This window comes from Cupressus sempervirens, chromosome 3 (assembly GCF_028749045.1).
Source record: "Cupressus sempervirens isolate cs-2001-9-10 chromosome 3, ASM2874904v1, whole genome shotgun sequence".
NCBI lineage: Eukaryota > Viridiplantae > Streptophyta > Pinopsida > Cupressales > Cupressaceae > Cupressus > Cupressus sempervirens.
The window spans coordinates 929,405,124-929,424,425 of NC_143120.1; positions in this window are offsets into that span (position 1 = coordinate 929,405,124).

Here is a 19,302-nt window from a genome sequence, read left to right on the forward strand (position 1 = left end):
TCAATTGCAATGAAGTTGGTTATATTTCTACAAGATGTACACAAAAGAAGAATTATAGAGAAGGAAACAAGCACAAAAATAGAAGAGAAGATGATGGTAGAGACTATAGAGACAAAGGCAAGAATTCATGCTACATTGTTGATGAACATGACTCTAATGAACATGATGATGAAGTGGCATATGTTGCAATGAAGGACGAATCTAATGAGGATGAGGCAACTACACTTGTGACTTGTGTAAGCAAGAATGATAAATGGATTATTGACAGTGGATGCTCACATCACATGACTGGAGATAAAAGTAAGTTTGTTACCTTAACTTGTTATGATAGAAATAGTGTAAGGTTTGGTAATGATGCACCATGTTTGATAAAAGGAAAAGGGTCTATCAAACTTACATATAAGATTTCATGTAACAATGCTTACTGTGTTGAAGGATTAAATTACAACCTGTTAAGTGTGTCACAATTAAATAATTTGGGATGCAAAGTTGAGTTTGAAAATAAAACTGCCAAGATATATGACACAAATGGAAACTTGATTGGAAAAGGTGACCAAACTAGAAGTAATCTATTCTATTTGGATATAGAAGATGCTACTTGTCTCATTGCAAAATATGATGATGTATGGCTTTGGCACAAGAGATTATATCATGTTAATTTTGATAATCTAATTAGTATCAGTAACATGAAAAGAGTTAGAGGCTTGCTTAAGTTGAAGAAACTTGATAATATAATATGCAAGCAATGTTAGTTAGGCAAGATGACAAAGTCAAGCTTTAAAAGTAAAGCTTATACCTCTAAAGAAATACTAGAAATTGTTCATACCATCTTGTGTGGACCTATTGAAGTGCAAAGCTACAAAGGCGATAAGTACATAATGTTATTTTTTGATGATTACTCTAGGATGATGACAATCATGTTTCTAAAAAAAAAATCTAATGCTTTTCAAATGTTTAAGTGGTACTTGGAAAGAGTTAAAAAAGAAACAAGTAAAAGTCTAAAATACTTGAGATCAGACAGAGGAGGAGAATTTACTTCAAATGAGTTTGAGATATTCTGTAATGATAGAGGAATCAAAAGACAAACATCTGCACCTAGGACCCCTCCACAAAATGGAATTGCTAAAAGAAGAAATAGGTCTATAATAGACTATGCTAGAACACTTATGATGGAGAAGAATATTGCTCTGAAATATTGGAAGTTGTAAGTACTACTATATATACCTTGAACCATGTGCAAGTCAAGAAAGGTACTCATTCAACACCTTTTGAACTATGGTATGGATATCCACCTAATGTGAAATATTTTTAGGTATTTGGAAGCAAATGTTATATTCTTAAAGATGCTAGGAATGGAAAGTTTGATGCAAAAAGTCAAGAAGGTATATTTCTTGTTTACTCCACAAGAAGTAAAGCTTACAAGTGTTTAAATACTAACACTAACAAAATTGTGAAAAGTGCAAATATGAATTTTGATGAGTTTACAAAAGTACATGAGGCTGAACCTACAAAGGAACCAGAACAATAAAAATCATTTGTATACTTCTATGAATGAATGCCTGCTAAAGAAGATGCTACAAATCAAGTTGCAAATCAACAACAAGTCTCAATAACTACTAAGTCACAACCTGTGAATGTTGAGTTGCATTAAGGAACCAAGCTACATTTAGAAGCTGAGTTACAAAATGAAGAAAATGCACATTCTAATTATGAGATCTACTTACATGAAAGAGGTGTTGAAATACCTGACAAAGATATACATTGTGACACTAAAGCTGAGAGACATAATGTAGTTACAAGAACTGAACCAAGATTGTCCAAATATGTCAAAAGACATCATCCTGCATATCAAATCATTAGAGACAAAGATGTAAGGCCAATGACAAGAAATAGATTGAGAAGTGAATAATGCTTATTAAGCATAAAGGAACCCAAGAAAGTGAAAGATGCATTGGAAGATGATGACTAGTACAAGGCTATGGAAGAAGAAATTCAATAGATAAAGAAGAACAAGACATGGAGTCTAGTTCCTAGACCAAAAGACAAGAATGTGATTGGCACCAAATGGGTATTTAGAAACAAGCTAGATGAGAATGGTGAAGTGACAAGGAACAAAGCAAGACTAGTTTGCAAATGATATGCACAAGAAGAAGGAATTATCTATGGTGAGACATTTTCCCCTATTGCAAGAATGGAAGGAGTGAGAATTCTACTTGCATATGTTGCATACAAAGGTTTCAAAGTTTATCAGATGGATTTCAAGTCTGCATTTTTGAATGGCATATTAGAAGAAGTCTACATAGAACAACCAGAAGGATTTGTTGATAAAAATAGTAAGAACATGGTATGTAGACTGCACATAGCCTTATATGGATTCAAACAAGCACCAAGAGCATGGTATGAGATACTTTATACTTATCTTGTGAAGATTGGATTTGAAAGGACTGATGATAACAACAATTTGTACATGAAAATAGATAAGGACAAACGTATATTGTTATCTAAAATATTTGTTGATGATATCATATTTGGAGGACACGATGCTTTGTGTAAAGCACTTTGCAAATTAGATGAAGTAAGAATTCAAAATGTCAATGTTTGGAGAGATCAAATTCTTTGTGGGACTACAAGTATATCAAATACAATATGGTATATATATCACTCAGTCAAAATATGTCAAAGAGATATTGAAGACATTTGGACTAGAGGAATCCAAACTAGTAAGTACACCTATGGTGACAATACTCAAACTATCAAAGAATGATGATTCAACTGAGGTAAATCAAACATTATACAGATCCATGATTGGAAAATTGCAATACGTAGTAAATAGCAGACCTAATATTGCATTAGTTGTGGGGATAGTTGTAAGATTCTCTACTAATCCCAAAGAGAATCACTTGATGGTTGTGAAAAGAATAATGAGATACTTGAAAGGAACAGAAGAGTTTGGTTTATACTATAAGAAGAATGAAAATTTTAAACTAAGAGCCTACACTGATGTTGATTGGGTTGGAAACATTGATGACAGAAAGAGCACCAGTGGAGGAGCATTTTTCTTAGGTAAAAGACTTGTTACATGGACTAGCAAGAAGCATAGTTGTACTTCCCAATCTACTGCTAAAGCAGAGTATGTTGCTGCTACTATTAATTGCACAAACATTGTATGGATCAAACAACTACTTAAGGGAATGAAGGAAGAAATCACAGAACTAGTGACACTTTATTGTGATAATACAAGTGCTATCAATATATCAAAGAATCCTGCAATGCATACAAAGACAAAGCACATTGCAATCAAATATCATTATGTAAGGGAATTGGTTCAAGATAAAGAGGTGAAGATGGAATATATTAACACAAAGGAGCAAATTGATGATATCTTTACAAAAACATTATCTAAGGATGCTTATGAGTATCTAAGAGGTAAACTAGGGGTGATACCCCTATCAAAGGCTATGTAAAAGATAAAGGGAGTGCCCTGCACCAAACAAGCTAAAATTCAATACAAATTGATGCAGTGGATCTTACTTTAGGAATTGCCTAAAGTAATCATAGAACTGAAACTACGAAAAATTCATAAGCAAGGTGACGGAGGGAGAAATTGAAGAACCTGCAAAAGCTTATATCTGCATATATCAAAGATGCCAAGTGTTGAGTATATGTCTTTGGCATTGTTGTCAAAGAGGGAGAAATTTATTAAATAGATCAAGTGCAAGAGGAACAATGGAGAAAGTACATCATCAGAAGATCAAGAGAGAAAGAGGGGGAAAGTAGAAAGTAATCAGAGAAAGGATTAGAACAAAGAGAGATATTCTGCTGATCAGAGGAAGTTATATTTTGTAACCTAATCAAAAGATGGAAGTTGTTGACAGGGGCAAAAATTTCAATACAAGTTTTCTTTTTGGTATTGTCTTACTGTTTTAACCTAGTTAGTTCGATTGATCTAGATGTTCATCATTTGTTTGACTTGGTTGATCAGTTTGGTTTGCCATCAATGCTGAAGAGGGAGATTGTTGATATTTGATTGAAAAGATCATTGATTAGAAAGATTGTTGAAGAAGACTATGTGTTTCAATCATTGTTTTGTCACTGATGTCAAACTTGCTACTTGATGGTAAGACAATTGCTTATATGTTTCAAGTACTATCACTTAGTTGATTGATGAGGAAGATTTGATCAACAAGATGTAACAAAAATTCCTAGAGGAAAGGTTGAGTTATGATTATGTAATGAAGTACAAGGATCAGTTAAGATAGTGATAACATAATGTATTGATGATCTACTTGATGTTACAAAATGGCTAGGTACACTTAGAAAGTTCAAAAGAATAAGTTAAACAGAGTTTATTTGCCAAGCTTGAGAAAGTGGATAGTAGGTGTCGAGCAAAGTTAGTTCAAGCCGAGCAAAAAGTTGTTGGAGCCGAGTGAAAACAAATTTTAGTGGATGCTAAGAAAGTTAGTAGATGTCGAGTAATTTTCAATTGATGTTGGGCACCAGTAAAATCCAGTTGATGCCGGGTGACGTGGTATGTGCCGAGCATCAGAAGATTGATAATGCTGAGCTGCTGCATTACGACATAGATCGAAGATTCACTGAATAAAAGTCGACAAGTTTATTTTATTGGAACTTGTGAATCAAAAGGAATATAAGATTGATGAGCTGGTGGCACAAAATCTTATGTAAATCATTTTGGAGGTGAATTCAAATGGATTCCAAGAGAAGTTTCTAGAGAAGACAAGATATGGGGTAGATACATTGTATCCTACCTAATCCATCTAAAACCCTAATTTAGTCGATGGATAATGAGCGAGAAAATGTTCTAATTTCCTGTATATAGGAATGTCTAGTCATGAAGCAAGAAGTTAGAGAGTTTGATGTGAAAATCTACTAAGGAGAAGGAGAAAGGGGTTTTGCTTCATCAAGTGACTCAAGAGAAGAGTTTGTAATGATGCACTAAGAAAGAAGGCTTAAGAGGATGAATGCTTGAAGGGTGAACAAGCTGTCAGAGTTGCAAAGAATGGAACCCAAGTAGAGTCGAGGAATGAATAGAGATCTGTAATATGCAAGTAAGGTTGTAAGTTGTATAAGATCAAAGCTCTACCGTTACTTTCTAATAATTGTATTAGTCTAGGGTAAATCCTTTGGAGTAAGGTTGACTTAATAGTCATTGGAAAATCCTTTAATAGGGTGGCATTCAAAGTGAATGGCCTAAAGTCCTCTAACAAGGCTCACTTTTAATAGGGTGACTGAAGACTGTTAACTAGGTCACACTTAATAGTGTGTATTGTAACCTTTAATAGGGTTGGCCTTTAATAGGGCATCACTTCAGAAGAGTGAAAAAGGAGTAGCATGTTACTGGTGGTTTTTCCCAAATTGGGTTTCCACGTTAAATCATTGTGTCAAATGTGTTGATGGAAGTGTTGTCTTTCATGCTTTACATTTCTGCAAGTTGATTTGATAGTAATATATAAGTTTTAGTTGATACACAATGAATGCATGGGTATGAATGTTTTATGGGTTCACTAAATTGTGAAAATTTTTATTTGTACATCTGGACCTTGAATAACCAATTCACCCCCCTCAGTTATTCTAAAAGAATTCCAATACTCTCCTTGCTTTCTCTCTCCTTACACTCTCTTCTCTCACTCTCTCCTCACTCTCTCTCCTTTCTCTCCCCTCGCTTTCTCACTCCTCACTTTCTCTCAAGTCTCCTCCCTATCTCTCATCACACTCTCTCTCCTATTAACACCTAATAAGACATAGATTAAGATGTAATATGACCTACGCGCCCTTAATAGGATAGGTCTTAGGGCCTAATAGGAACTCTTAATTTAAATAACACAGGCCTAATAGTCCACCACTTAAGTTGTAATAGGATAGGTTTTAGCATTTAATAAGGTCTACATTTAATTTTCACATGTTACCTATGTAGATGACACCACATGATAGAGATCCGAGTAAGGGACATGATCATGGTTAGCCTCTAGATCAAGGACAAGGATAGGATCATGAGTAGCCTCAAGGTCAGTGACATGATTATGGGCATAAACATGGTCAAAGAAATGGACATGGACAAGGACAGGGACAGGGAGTGTTTGTTCACTCTCGCACTCCTAATATGGATAGTATATTCCATTTTGTGTCCATGGAGATGGTACGACTCAGAGAGTCAATTGATAGGTTTGGTGATAATTTCTATAGAGATATTTGTGAGAAAATTTATATGAGTCTTCGAGATCTCACTAATAAACTTAGATCATAGACTGCATTCACACCACAATTTATTGATAGGATTTTTGCAAAGCTTGGAGCAGAGGTCTTGGGTGATATGTCCTTAGCCCATGTTCACACTCTAGTCCCTAAGGAGATTATCAAATGAGAGGTATTCCCATTATATGAGGGTCAGGCCTAGGTGAAGGGATATCAGGTTACAAGATGTGTTATGCCACATATTGCATGAACGATATATCCTCAATTTCTCACAACACATGGTCAATATCTTGATAATGATCAAATACCATTATATTTTTTCCCAATAGTTGTAAATGGAGGTTCTTTTGGGGCACAATGTCAACTATTTAGATCTTCTGAGATATTATGGTCAGGGATGTGGCCAAGTTGTAGATCATGATGAGTATTGTTTGATTGGTCAACCTTGATGTGATCCTCGATAGTTTATGGGTCAAAGGACTCCAAATATGACCTTGATGATGGTTGCAACTATAGATAGAGTTGTTACTGCTTCTTAGAGGGAATCAATTGATAAGATAGGACACATTGTAGCTATAGCTGTAGCTAGTAGCATTACATCTGATACTCTGGGTAGATATATTATGAGTAGACCCAGTTGACTGAGATCATCTTCAGAGGCATCATCAAATACTACATCTATTGTGTTGAGTGATGAGCTTTATAGAGTTGCACATCTTCCTACTCCAAGAGATATATGTGGTCTTAGTGGGGGAGTGTAGGTATATGGATATGGCATTGTATTTTTTTAGATGATCTATTACATGCATATTCATACATTGTTGATATTTAGAGGGTACCTTTACAGGACGTCACAAATAGGATTAGAGATACACAATAGGGTGCATAGGACCTTGGTGATCAACACTCATCTCAACAAAACACTCATCTCAACTATCAACTTGACACTCAACTGAGCATCTATCATAACACTCAACATAGCACTAAAATGTACAATAGTTTACTGTAGCTCCAATTGAGGGGATATGAATTGAAAATGTGACTATTACTATTGATGGAATAGACATTCCTAAGGAGCAGTAACGAGAGTTGAGTCAGTTTGAGATTGGCACTAGGATGGGATCATATATGGAGATGATATTTGGTCATAATACTATTGACTCTACACCACTTCCATCTCATTCGGTCACCCCTTTTTCACTCTTCATTATTACAGAGGATTGACACAATTGGAGATGGAGTTTTTGTTGATAACACTACAACATGTGTCATGGATGACCCTCTTGCTCCTTAGAACCATGTGCCTCTATTATTATTTTTGTGTATAATAGTTTAATTCTATATATAAGTATATATACATGTACAGATATTTGTGAATGAATAATGTTTTCCTAGACACAGGTAGTAGAGCTTACTTCTTCTAGTGTGGGATTCGATCGTGGAGAGATGTTATTGATATGACACCTACTACTGGTGGGAGTATATATATGATGGATGTGACACCCACTAGTGCTCAGGTAAAATTTAAATTTAGAGTTCTAAATTAATTTAATTTTCACAGACACGTATATAGATATATTTCTAAAGAATTATTATACACTTATTTGTAGGGATCGGTTGATATTTCACAAGCACATAATGCTCATCAGTCTCACTTAGAGGGTTAGTTTGTTCATATGCGCCTGGATGACTCTCTAGTTTAGGATGTATGCACAATATATTTAGTTTATCATTTATCTTTTGAGTAAGACATATACACATGTTTATGATTTGAAATTTATATATGTATTGAAATGTATGTACATGTTTATGGTCCATTTATGATGCATGGCATATTTATATGATTCATATGATTAAACATTTTATATATGTTTCTAGTTTATACTTCATGTGATATATCTACATAGTTTATGAGTAGACATGTGATCTATATCTATATGTATCTAGTTTATGATTACATGCATGTGATTGGTTCAATTTCTAGGTTTATGATTGCATGTGATTAATTACATATGCGGTCTCGATTCAACTTAGGTGATTCAATATGTTATAACTTCCACACGATTAATGACATTAGATAATTCCACACTATTAATTGAATTAGATACATGTCAGTGATAAGTAGACTAAAAATGACATTAACATGAATACATATGTATATAAGTCCTAATTTGTACATGAAATGAAAAAAAATGCACATTTACATGTCCTAAACATGAAATGAACATATCACACACACACACACACACACACACACACACACACACACACACACACACACACACACACACACACACACACACACACACACACACACACACACACACACACACACACACACACACACACACACACACACACACACACACACACACACACATGTATATATAAACATCCTAAGTTACATATGAATATGCACATGTATGCATGTAAGTCCTAAGAGTTAAATAAATTTACATATATGTACACATGTATATAAGTGGACTAAACATGACACGAACATAAATACACACATGTATAAGTCCTAAGTTATACATGAAATGAAATGAATGTACATTTATGCCCTAAACATGAAATGAACATATCATATATATGCACATGTAATATAAGTGGACTAAATAGGAAATGAAATGAAATTAACTTGAGCATCTATAAGTGTTAAACATGAAATGAATGTACATACACATGTACATATACGTTCTAAACATGAAATGAATATATGTGTATACACATACAAATATATGTCCTAAATGTGTTAAATCAACATACATTTTAAATATCTCTTGAGTGAAGATAAATATGAAATATCTCTAACAAACTTCCTAAATATAAAATATATCAAGTGGTTCCACACGCTCAAGGAGAACATGTAATATTCTCTCATGGTCCTCACTATCTAGTCTCCACTTACGAGGTCCAATTTTATGTTTAATTGGATGAAGATAAATGGAGGTAGCAACATGGTGACTATACTAAAGCACCTTATTGTTAGGTTTGTAATCAACAAAGGGTATTCCATGTTTCACTAATATGGTTTGTCTAAGATATGATCTGTCCAAAACAACTAAACCTACACACACCATGCATTTAAATGTTATTTAAATGTGAACACATACATAATAAATAAATTCATTATTTAAAAATAAGTTATGTGTAATATATACAATTTAAAAAACAAACCTGTATAGAATAACATTCCATCACTTTCTTCAGGTTTAGTTAACTTTATCCTTTCTGCAATGCAACACAGTATATAGTAACTCACTCTTTCTACATTTCCAGGCTCAACAATAAGTGCAAGGACTTCTCCCCTACACACAAGAAATACATACATGTACACATATGTGAGCTAAATGATCCTTGTGACATTAATATATATAAATATTTAATAATTTTTATATTAAAAATACTTAACAATTCAAACTAGTGTAGAGATTTGGCTATAATCAAAAGAAATCAAAGGGATGTCATCAAAGTTTTCATCTTCATCTCTATTAATTGTATCAGTAACAACAAGTGGCACCAAAGTCCATGGACTTACATATCCACAATTTTGGTTTATACATTCAAATTAATTCTCATCAATGCAATAACAACAAAAACATGAATAGTCTCTCATGTACAATGTCCAATTTTGATTATTGTACTCATAACAGAGTGTAAGGATTGTGTTTTTTCTATCCTCTTGCAACCATGCATGGTTTTTTATTCAACACCTAAACAAACATATTTAATATATACATAAATGTTAGAGACAAAAATATATATACATACATGTATATAACTTAAAAACAAATTTTAAATACATACTTGTGCACACATGCACCTGATATCTCCTAAAAGACTCTACATGGTACTAACTGACTCGTTCTTGATGATGTACCAATCTCATTTGATGAAAAATGTGTCTTGCACCATTCAACAACATCATTTACATTATTTATATGAACTCCCTTATAATTCATTTGATACTTTCATAGAGAATGTTTGATGCAAGTTTCAACACAATCATGTTCACCTTTTCCATGCCCACTTTCGAAGACACTTCATACATGTGGTATGTTTTCATTACGATGATATTGAAAAGTACATAAAATGGTCTAGATGATTTGAGTTGTGTAGCACACCCATCTAACCATACATAATGTTTATCAATACTTATGACCCTTTCTTTCATATATGCAAAAAAAATCCTAAAACAATTTTCTACATAATAAATGTCATGTTCTTTATCATCACTTATGTAGAAGTGATATTATTTCTCAATGACTCATGCTTCATTTGTGCTTTGAATACCATCCAAATCTAATTATGCATGACAATAACACAGGTGTACCATAATAGTAACCTGGTATGAAAATAGTAGTCTGATTGAATAGTCTTTTGATGAATGAAAAAATAGTTTTCTGCAAGGTCAACAACTGGTAAAATGGTTCCAAGTGGAAAATTATCTCTAAGTGTTCAAAATTATAGTTTTTTCCACTTTTTACAAAAAGAATGATGAATCTATAGTTGAATCAAACTTTTAAATCCATAAAAGCTCCAACAATTATCTCCTCTTCAACATATTCTAATCTTTTTGTTTCTTTCCCAATTTTAGTTTCATTCATTACATACTTGTAACACTTGCAATTTATCATTTTTCTGATATCAATATTTTCATCTTTCAAAGGAAAAAGAGCCAGATTAGCACATGTATCACATGTTCCTTTAATGTAATTAATTTTACCAACAGGATCATCTATTTTGTCACATAAAATAGATGAAATGAACTTCTTCATTTATTTAGAGGAGCATTTTTATAACGAAAAGTATCTTCTACAAATTTTTGATAAACCTGATAGTGGAGATCAAATTCAATATGATAACAACAACAAAAAGTTTCAAATACTGTGTTTCTCCTTACATAATATGGCTTCAATCTCTCAAACAATGTCTATCTAATCTTTATATCAGGATTTGAACTACAAAATGAGACATACATTTCATGTCGTGTTATGTCCAGCCAATGTTTTGTATGATGTTCATAATGATTAGCTCTAACCATGTATCTAAGAACATCTCTAGTGTTTGATGAAGGATGAGTATTATCATTCCAAAATGATATTACCAAATTTTTTATCCGATCGTCAATCCTATCACAACGAGGAACTCTACACATAATTTCCCAATTTCCTTCCAAAGTGTTATCATCCAAAACCATTCTCCTCTTAACATAATTTTGATATTTTTTTTCCTACTAAAACCAATCTATGATGAAATTGGAGATACTTGTTTATTTTGAGGTACATTGCTACTAAGAATAAATGTCAGCATTACTCTTCTTGTGGTGATGTTATATTTACTTTGAGTTGTCTTCCCTATAGAGCTCAAACCTTTCTTAAGATTTTCAATAATATCACTTTGCATGTTGGAAAATTATCTTCTTTTTTTTATGTTGTGCCTACACCCAACAATTGTAATGGCTCTTGCAAGTTTTTTCCTAGAAGAACACAAGAAATTACTCGGGCCTTTTCAAGTGTTTCCAAATCATCAAATTTACTTGTTATTTATTTTATTATCTTATTCAAAGATCTCTTTTTGGAAAGACTTAATGATTCAATATTAGCAAGTGATTTCAATTTATCCACATCCATTGCAAGTAGATGATCTAAATTTCTATGTGATATTTTTATTTACACTTGTAGCTAGTCTTAATTGTTCATTCATACCAATTGGAGAACTAATCATAACCCTTCTCCAATTTCCATTGTTTCATCAGCCGAATCTTCATGTCTTGAATTTTCATGTCCTGAACATTCCTCAAAATCTATTTGCCCATCTTCTAATTTTATTTTTTTGTAGGCTACATGCACATAAATGAGTGATATTACAATAGTATTTAGAGAAAATAAAAAATATAGACAATTATGAATGTACAAGTACAAACCTTCTCTCTTTCGATGAATTTGTTAATATTTTTTCACGATTTCTCTATTCTGTATCAACTTATTTGTTTCTTGTCGATTTACTTTGTCTTCCTTCTTCACAAAACTATCAAATTACCTTTAAAATGAAAAACTTCTATATTTTACACTTTTCTTCTTTCTTTTCTTCCAAAAATAATGAATTTGAAGACAATTTAATATGATTTAGATGTTAAACCAAATTGTGTATTTATATACATAAAAATTTATCTTAAAAAATTAAGCTAGGCCAATAGGATGTTGGAGCTACAAGTGGAAAGAGTAAACTTCTTTGGGGGGGGGGGGGGGGGTGGGTGGGGGGTTGTGAATTAGTAGTTTAAACTTGGACCCATAGAACTTTCACCATTCATTCATCATATGCATTTAATATGTAAACTGGAATAACATGTAAAGCATATGCATCTAAATCATGTAAGCAATCACACACATAACACTAGATATGATCACTCAGAAACCCTTCAAGTGAGAAGGTAAAATTGGGGTGGGAATGACACCCACAAATCTTCACTACTGTAGTTGTAAAGTGTATCCAATTAAGGTTACAATAGTTTGACCATGAATCATGGTCTACCTTGTGAAAGGTCTACCCTGTTAAAGGCTTACAAAAATGTTTGATGCAAGTTCCAACACAATCATGTTCACCTTTTCCATGCCCACTTTCAAAGACACTCCATACATGTGGTATGCTTTCATTATGATGATATTGAGAAAGTGCATAAAATGGTCTAGATGATTTGAGCTGTGTAGCACACCCATCTGACCATACATAATGTTTATCAATACTTATACCCCTTTCTTTCATATATGCAAAAAAAATCCTAAAACAATTTTCTACATAATAAATGTCATGTTCTTTATCATCACTTATGTAGAAGTGATATTATTTCTCAATGACTAGTGCTTCATCTGTGCTTTGAATACCATCCAAATATAACTGTGCATGACAATAACACATGTGCACCATAATAGTAACTTGGTCTGAAAAATAGTAGTCTGATTAAATAGTCTTTTGATGAATGAAAGAATAGTTTTTTGCAAGGTCAACAATTGGTAAAATGGTTCCAAGTGGAAAATTATCTCTAAGTGTTCAAAATTGTTGTGTTCTCCACTTTGTAAAAAAAGAATGATGAATATATAGTTGAATCAAACTTTTAAATCCATAAAAGCTCCAACAGTTATCTCCTCTTCAACATATTATAATCTTTTTGTTTCTTTCCCAATTTTACTTTCATTCCTTACATACTTGTAACACTTGCAATTTATCATTTTTCTGATATCAATATCTTCATCTTTCAAAGGAAAAAGAGCCAAATTAGCACATGTATCACATGTTCCTTTAATGCAATTAATTTTACCAATAGGATCATCTATTTTGTAAAAGAAAATAGATGAAATGAACTGCTTCATCTACTTAGAGGAGCATTTTTATAACAAAAAGTATCTTCTACAAATTTTTGATAAACTTGATAGTGGAGATCAAATTCAATATGATAACAACAACAATAAGTTTCAAATACTGTGTTTTTCCTTACATAATATGGTAATCTTTATATCAGGGTTTGAACTACAAAATGAGACATACATTTCATGTCATGTTATGTCCAACCAATGTTTTGTATGATGTTCATAATAATTAGGTCTAACCATGTATCTAGGAACATCTCTAGTGTTTGATGAAGGATGAGTATTATCATTCCAAAATGATATTACCAAATTTTTTATCCTATCGTCAATCCTATCAAAATGAGGAACTCTACACATAATTTCCCAATTTCCTTCCAAAGTGCTATCATCCAAAACCATTATCCTCTTAACATATTTTGATTTTATTTTTCTACTAAAACCAATCTGTGATGAAGTTGGAGATATTTGTTTATTTTGAGGTACATTGCTACTAAGAATAAATGTCAACATTACTCTTCTTGTGGTGACGTTATATTTACTTTGAGTTGTCTTCCTTATAGGTCTCAAACCTTTCTTAAGATTTTCAATAATAGCACTTTGCATGTTGGAAAATTATCCTTTTTTTTAAAATGTTGTGCCTACACCCAACAATTGTAATGGCTCTTGCAAGTTTTTTCCTAGAAGAACATGAGAAATTACTTGGGCTTTTTCAAGTATTTCCAAATCATCAAATTCATTTTTTATTTATTTTACTATCTTATTCAAAGCTCTCTTTTTGGAAAGACTCAATGATTCAATATTAGCAAGTGATTTCAATTTATCCACATCCATTGCAAGTAGATGATCTAAATTTCTATGTGGGATATTTTTATTTACACTTATAGCTAGTCTTAATTGTTCATCCATACCAATTGGAGCAATTAATCATAACCCTTCTCCAATTTCTATTGTTTCATCAGCCGAATCTTCATGTCTTGAATTTTCATGTACTAAATTTTCCTGTAGTAAATTTTCATGTCCTGAACATTCCTCAACATCTATTTTCCCATCTTCTAATTGTTTTTTGTGGGCTACATGCACATAAATGAGTGATATTACAATAGTATTTAGAGAAAATAAAAAATATAGACAATTATGAATGTACAAGTACAAACCTTCTCTCTTTCAATGAATTTGTTAATTTTTTTCATGGTTTCTCTATTCTGAATCAATTGATTTGTTTCTTGCTGATTTACTTTGTCTTTTCCCCTTCTTCCTTCTTCACAAAACTATCAAATTACCTTTAAAATGAAAAACTCCTATATTTTACACTTTTCTTTTATTTCTTCTAAAAATAATGAATTTGAAGATGATTTAATATGATTTAGATGTTAAACCAAATTGTGTATTTATATACATAAAAATTTATCTAAAAAAAATTAAGCTAGGCCAACAGGGTGTTGGAGTTATAAGTGGAAAGAGTAAACTTCTTTTTTTTGGGGGGGGGGGGGGGTGGGGGTGGTGAATCAGTAGTTTAAACTTGGACCCATAAAACTTTCACCATTCAATCATCATATGCATTCAATATGTAAACTGAAATAACATGTAAAGCATATGCATCTAAATCATGTAAACATGTAAGCAATCACACACATAACACCATATATAATCACTCAGAAACCCTCCAAGTGACAAGGTGAAATTGGGGTGGGAATGACACCCACAAATCTTAACTATTGCAGTTGTAAAGTGTATCCAATTAAGGTTACAATGTTTTGACCATGAATCATGGTCTACCCTGTGAAAGGTCTACCCTGTTAAAGGCTTACAGAGACAGTTAGGTCTTGCCTTGTTAGAGGATTTCAACACCCTTTTAGAAGTGTGCCTTGTTAGAGGACTTCAACTTACAACTAAGTAAGCACCCTATTAAAGGATTTCATACAGCCTATTAGGACTACTCTGCTTAAGAGATTTGACTGAAATTACCTGTTAAAATGTCTCAACATAGATCCTACGATTGGCACTTGCTTACCTAATGATAGACCACCTCTACAAAATTATCTGTTGCTTGCTACTTTCTTCAATGTTGTATCTCCCCCACTCTTTATCTTCCTCTGTTTCTATCTCCCCCTTTTTGACACTTATGTCAAATGGGCTATACACGTATAGTGTGTTTGTGCAAAAAGGATTTATGGACATCCATTATGATCTTCAGGGCTACATCCCAATTGTCACATGCAACATTCAATCACTTGATTTGGATTGCAAGCTCGACAACAAGGTGCACTAGGCTGTCTAAAGTAGAAAGATTGAGGTCTTTCTTCAGTAGAGTCTTGACATAACCTAGTTCCTTGTGTAGTGTCTCCATGTGTGGGGTAAGGGATGCTTGTATACATGTCAATTTGGCTCTTATGCTAGCCTCATCTACTATCAATACAACTAATTGACTTTGTGTCTAAAGCAATGTTTTGAAATGCCTCTCACTTTGAGTTGGGTTTTGAGGTAGTTTAGTACCTGACATGTTGAGGTTTCTCTCCAGACTCAAAATATGACTCTTGGTCTCTTGAGTAAATAGTGTAGGATCACATAGCTTTATGTATAGTAAGAATATATTCTCAAGTAACTTCTTTACCTCCACATCCTTAGTTGCCAATGCAACTTGAGTTAGTGCTATTTTACTAGATATTTTCTTATTCACCTTTCCTTGAAACTTCTTCTCAGACCATTCAAAAAGTTTTTCAGTAGTATCAAGGTCTTCATTACTAACCTTTTCCACTATATTTGTCAGTTGTTCTATCAGTGGCTTGGTCTCTTTAGGAGTTGGCAGGCTGAATGCATCTAAAAGATGTCTTTTATATCTTGGAGTGCTTGCTTTTGCTTGTGTTCTCTCCTGAGCATTTCTTGATGTTTTTTCTTTTCTAAGGCTTGTTGTAGAATGCCTATTTGCTCCAATGTCATAGTGTCATAGTCAAATTTTGGAATCACAATTTCTTCATTAAGGCTTGTATTGCTATATTGAATTACCTTATCAACCTTTGATGAGCTAAGGCTTGGCACTAAGATTTTTAATGGAATGGCTTTCATGTTCGGCTTCTGAAGAGCTTGTGTAGAAGGATTCTAGATGCTGATAGGGCTACAATGCTTGAATGGCTTCCTGTTCCTTCACCTTAGGTGTCAACTCATACTCTTCAGGCTTGCCTTGATCTATCACTATGACTTGAATTACACCTTGTTCCTGTGCTTTAGGTACAAATGAATCTATCTGTCCTATTTTATATTGTTGACCTATAGTTGTATCTCTTTCTTTTGTCTTCTTCTCAATAGTATCAACTTCAACACTTGTATCAACCTTAGTGGATGTATCTACTATTGTTTGAATCAAAGGTTGTACATTTGTAATTGAAGGGATGACAGAAGTTTGTTCTTGTGGATTTATCTTTTCCCTTGTGACCTCAGTTACTGCCTTTTTCAATTCTTCTACACTGACCAAAACTGGATTTTCATAGAGTTTTACTTGGAGTGTAGATTGGTCTAGAATCTTCTTCAAAAATTTTGTAGTAAGTGGATTGATGTTCTGAGTTGATGCATTAGAAACATCCTTTATAGTTATAGTCTTAGTTGTAACACTTGTGTCATAAGGAGGACTAACATTAGGCATTTGTGTGTTATGCACACTCTGTTCATGTTGCTGCTACTTAGTTGTTGCTTTGTCATCATCTTTTTTTTATGTTTCCTCCTCAACTGTTTTGTCTTTACCATCATCTTTCTTATCATCATCTTCCTTCTCATCATCATTTTCATCATCCTTGTCCTTTGAAGGGTCAACTTCTCCTTGTTTCATAGTGGTCAACCCATAGATAAGTTTCCATATTTGGGTTAATTCCTTGACCACATCTTCAATGTTATTTTGAAGAATGTTGAAGGCTCTATATTTAGGTGTGAACCTAACTACATATCTCTTGATAGCCTTAGCAATCTACCCCTTTGTTAACTCTAGCATCACTTGAGCTAATGTGGTTTCCCTGATATGTTTCTTCAAATTTAGACAATAATGCCATTTTTGCTCGACAATATCATATAAACCTTTTGGTATTGAGTTGGAAAATTCTAGTGGAGTGTTCTTAAACTTTGACATCATGGCATATAATGCCTCTTCCACTTGATTTTTCTGTTCTTTTCCAAGTTTTTCAAAATCAATAAGTTTCAAACTAGATAAATCTACATTACTTTTGATATTTTCACATAAATTTTCAAGATCAGATAAAGGATTGTGACTTACCACTTTAAATTGGTTATTTTCATCTAATTTTGTCCTCTCTTCATCAGATTCTGGCTATGTCTCATATTTTCTTCTCTTTCTTTTCTGCTCTTGGCCACCTTGTTATGTTTGCTTGGTCTTTTCCTTGGCCTTCTAAGTTGTAGCATGTGTGCTGGCTTTGGTGATAGGAACTATGGGCTTGGATGAGCTAGGTTTCACAATCTTCTTTGTCTTTGCCACTAGTTGTGCCTTAGCCTTCCTCTTCTTTGGGTCAGTAGGAGTAGGTGCTTCCTCAAATTCTTCTCCCTCGACACCTTTAGTTTTCTCCTCTATCTTATCTTCTCCCATGCCTTGGGTCAATGTAAGAGGTGCTTGAGTTTGTGTTTCTTCTTCCTCTTCATCCTCTTCTTCTTCTTCTTCTTCCTTCTCTGCTTGTTCTCCAAATTTAGCTTTTAGCTTCTTAGCCAACTTATCCTTCTTCTTAATAGCTGATGTAGTTTTCAACTCCATGGAAATCTTTGATTTTACCTTTTCATAGTTGCCAAATATCTTTTCTCTTCTATCTATTTCCTCTACTAGGAGTGCAGTGATGGCTACTAAGGCTTCATCAATATTAATTTCACACCCATGTGGTCTTAACCATCTTACACTTGGTGTGGCAGCTTGCACAAAAGTGTAATCAGCATCAGCAAGAAAACATATGTCATTATAATGTTGTTCAAACAATGAAACTGGTATCCTCATTCTTTTTTTCATTGATTTCTTAAAATCTTCAAAGTAACTTGTCATCAAGGTTTCAAGTTTTTCTCCCATCTACTCAATGAAATCATTGATCTGCATCACAACTGATCTATTTGTTTTCCACCCTACAGTACCAAAAGAGGGAAATATGTTCTATACATAAAAGAATATGCAAACTAGTATTGAACCAAATTTGCATTGTGCAATCTTGGTTTTCTCGATAGCTCTAAGATTCTCCATTTGTTGTTGTAATTATAGCTTTTCCAGATCATATGTATGATCTTTCTTCACAATCTTGTAGCCAACATCTACAACTATACAAGGTACACTATTCAATTTTCTGGATTGATAAAATTTGTGTGAGATTACCCTCACAACAAAGTTCAACAATGGATCAGCAATGGTATCTATTTTAATGCCTCTCTTATTCCATTTTTCTCCAGTGTTCTTCTCAATTACTTCCTTGGAGTCACTTCTAAGTGTCTTTGGCTGATCTAGGGTTAGGTAGCCAATTAACCTATAAATTATTCTCTTGGTGATCTCGGTAGGTCCTCCATCTATCCATAAAGAACCATCATGAATTCGACTTAGAACAATTCATATCCACTCAATTTTAAACACATTCAAAAAATCTAGGGCTTGTGTCAAACCCTTTTTCTCAACAATTTTGTATTCCTCTTTCAAAACATTATTCTCGCACAATATATTATATGGATCTCTTATCTCCATGTCTCCTATACC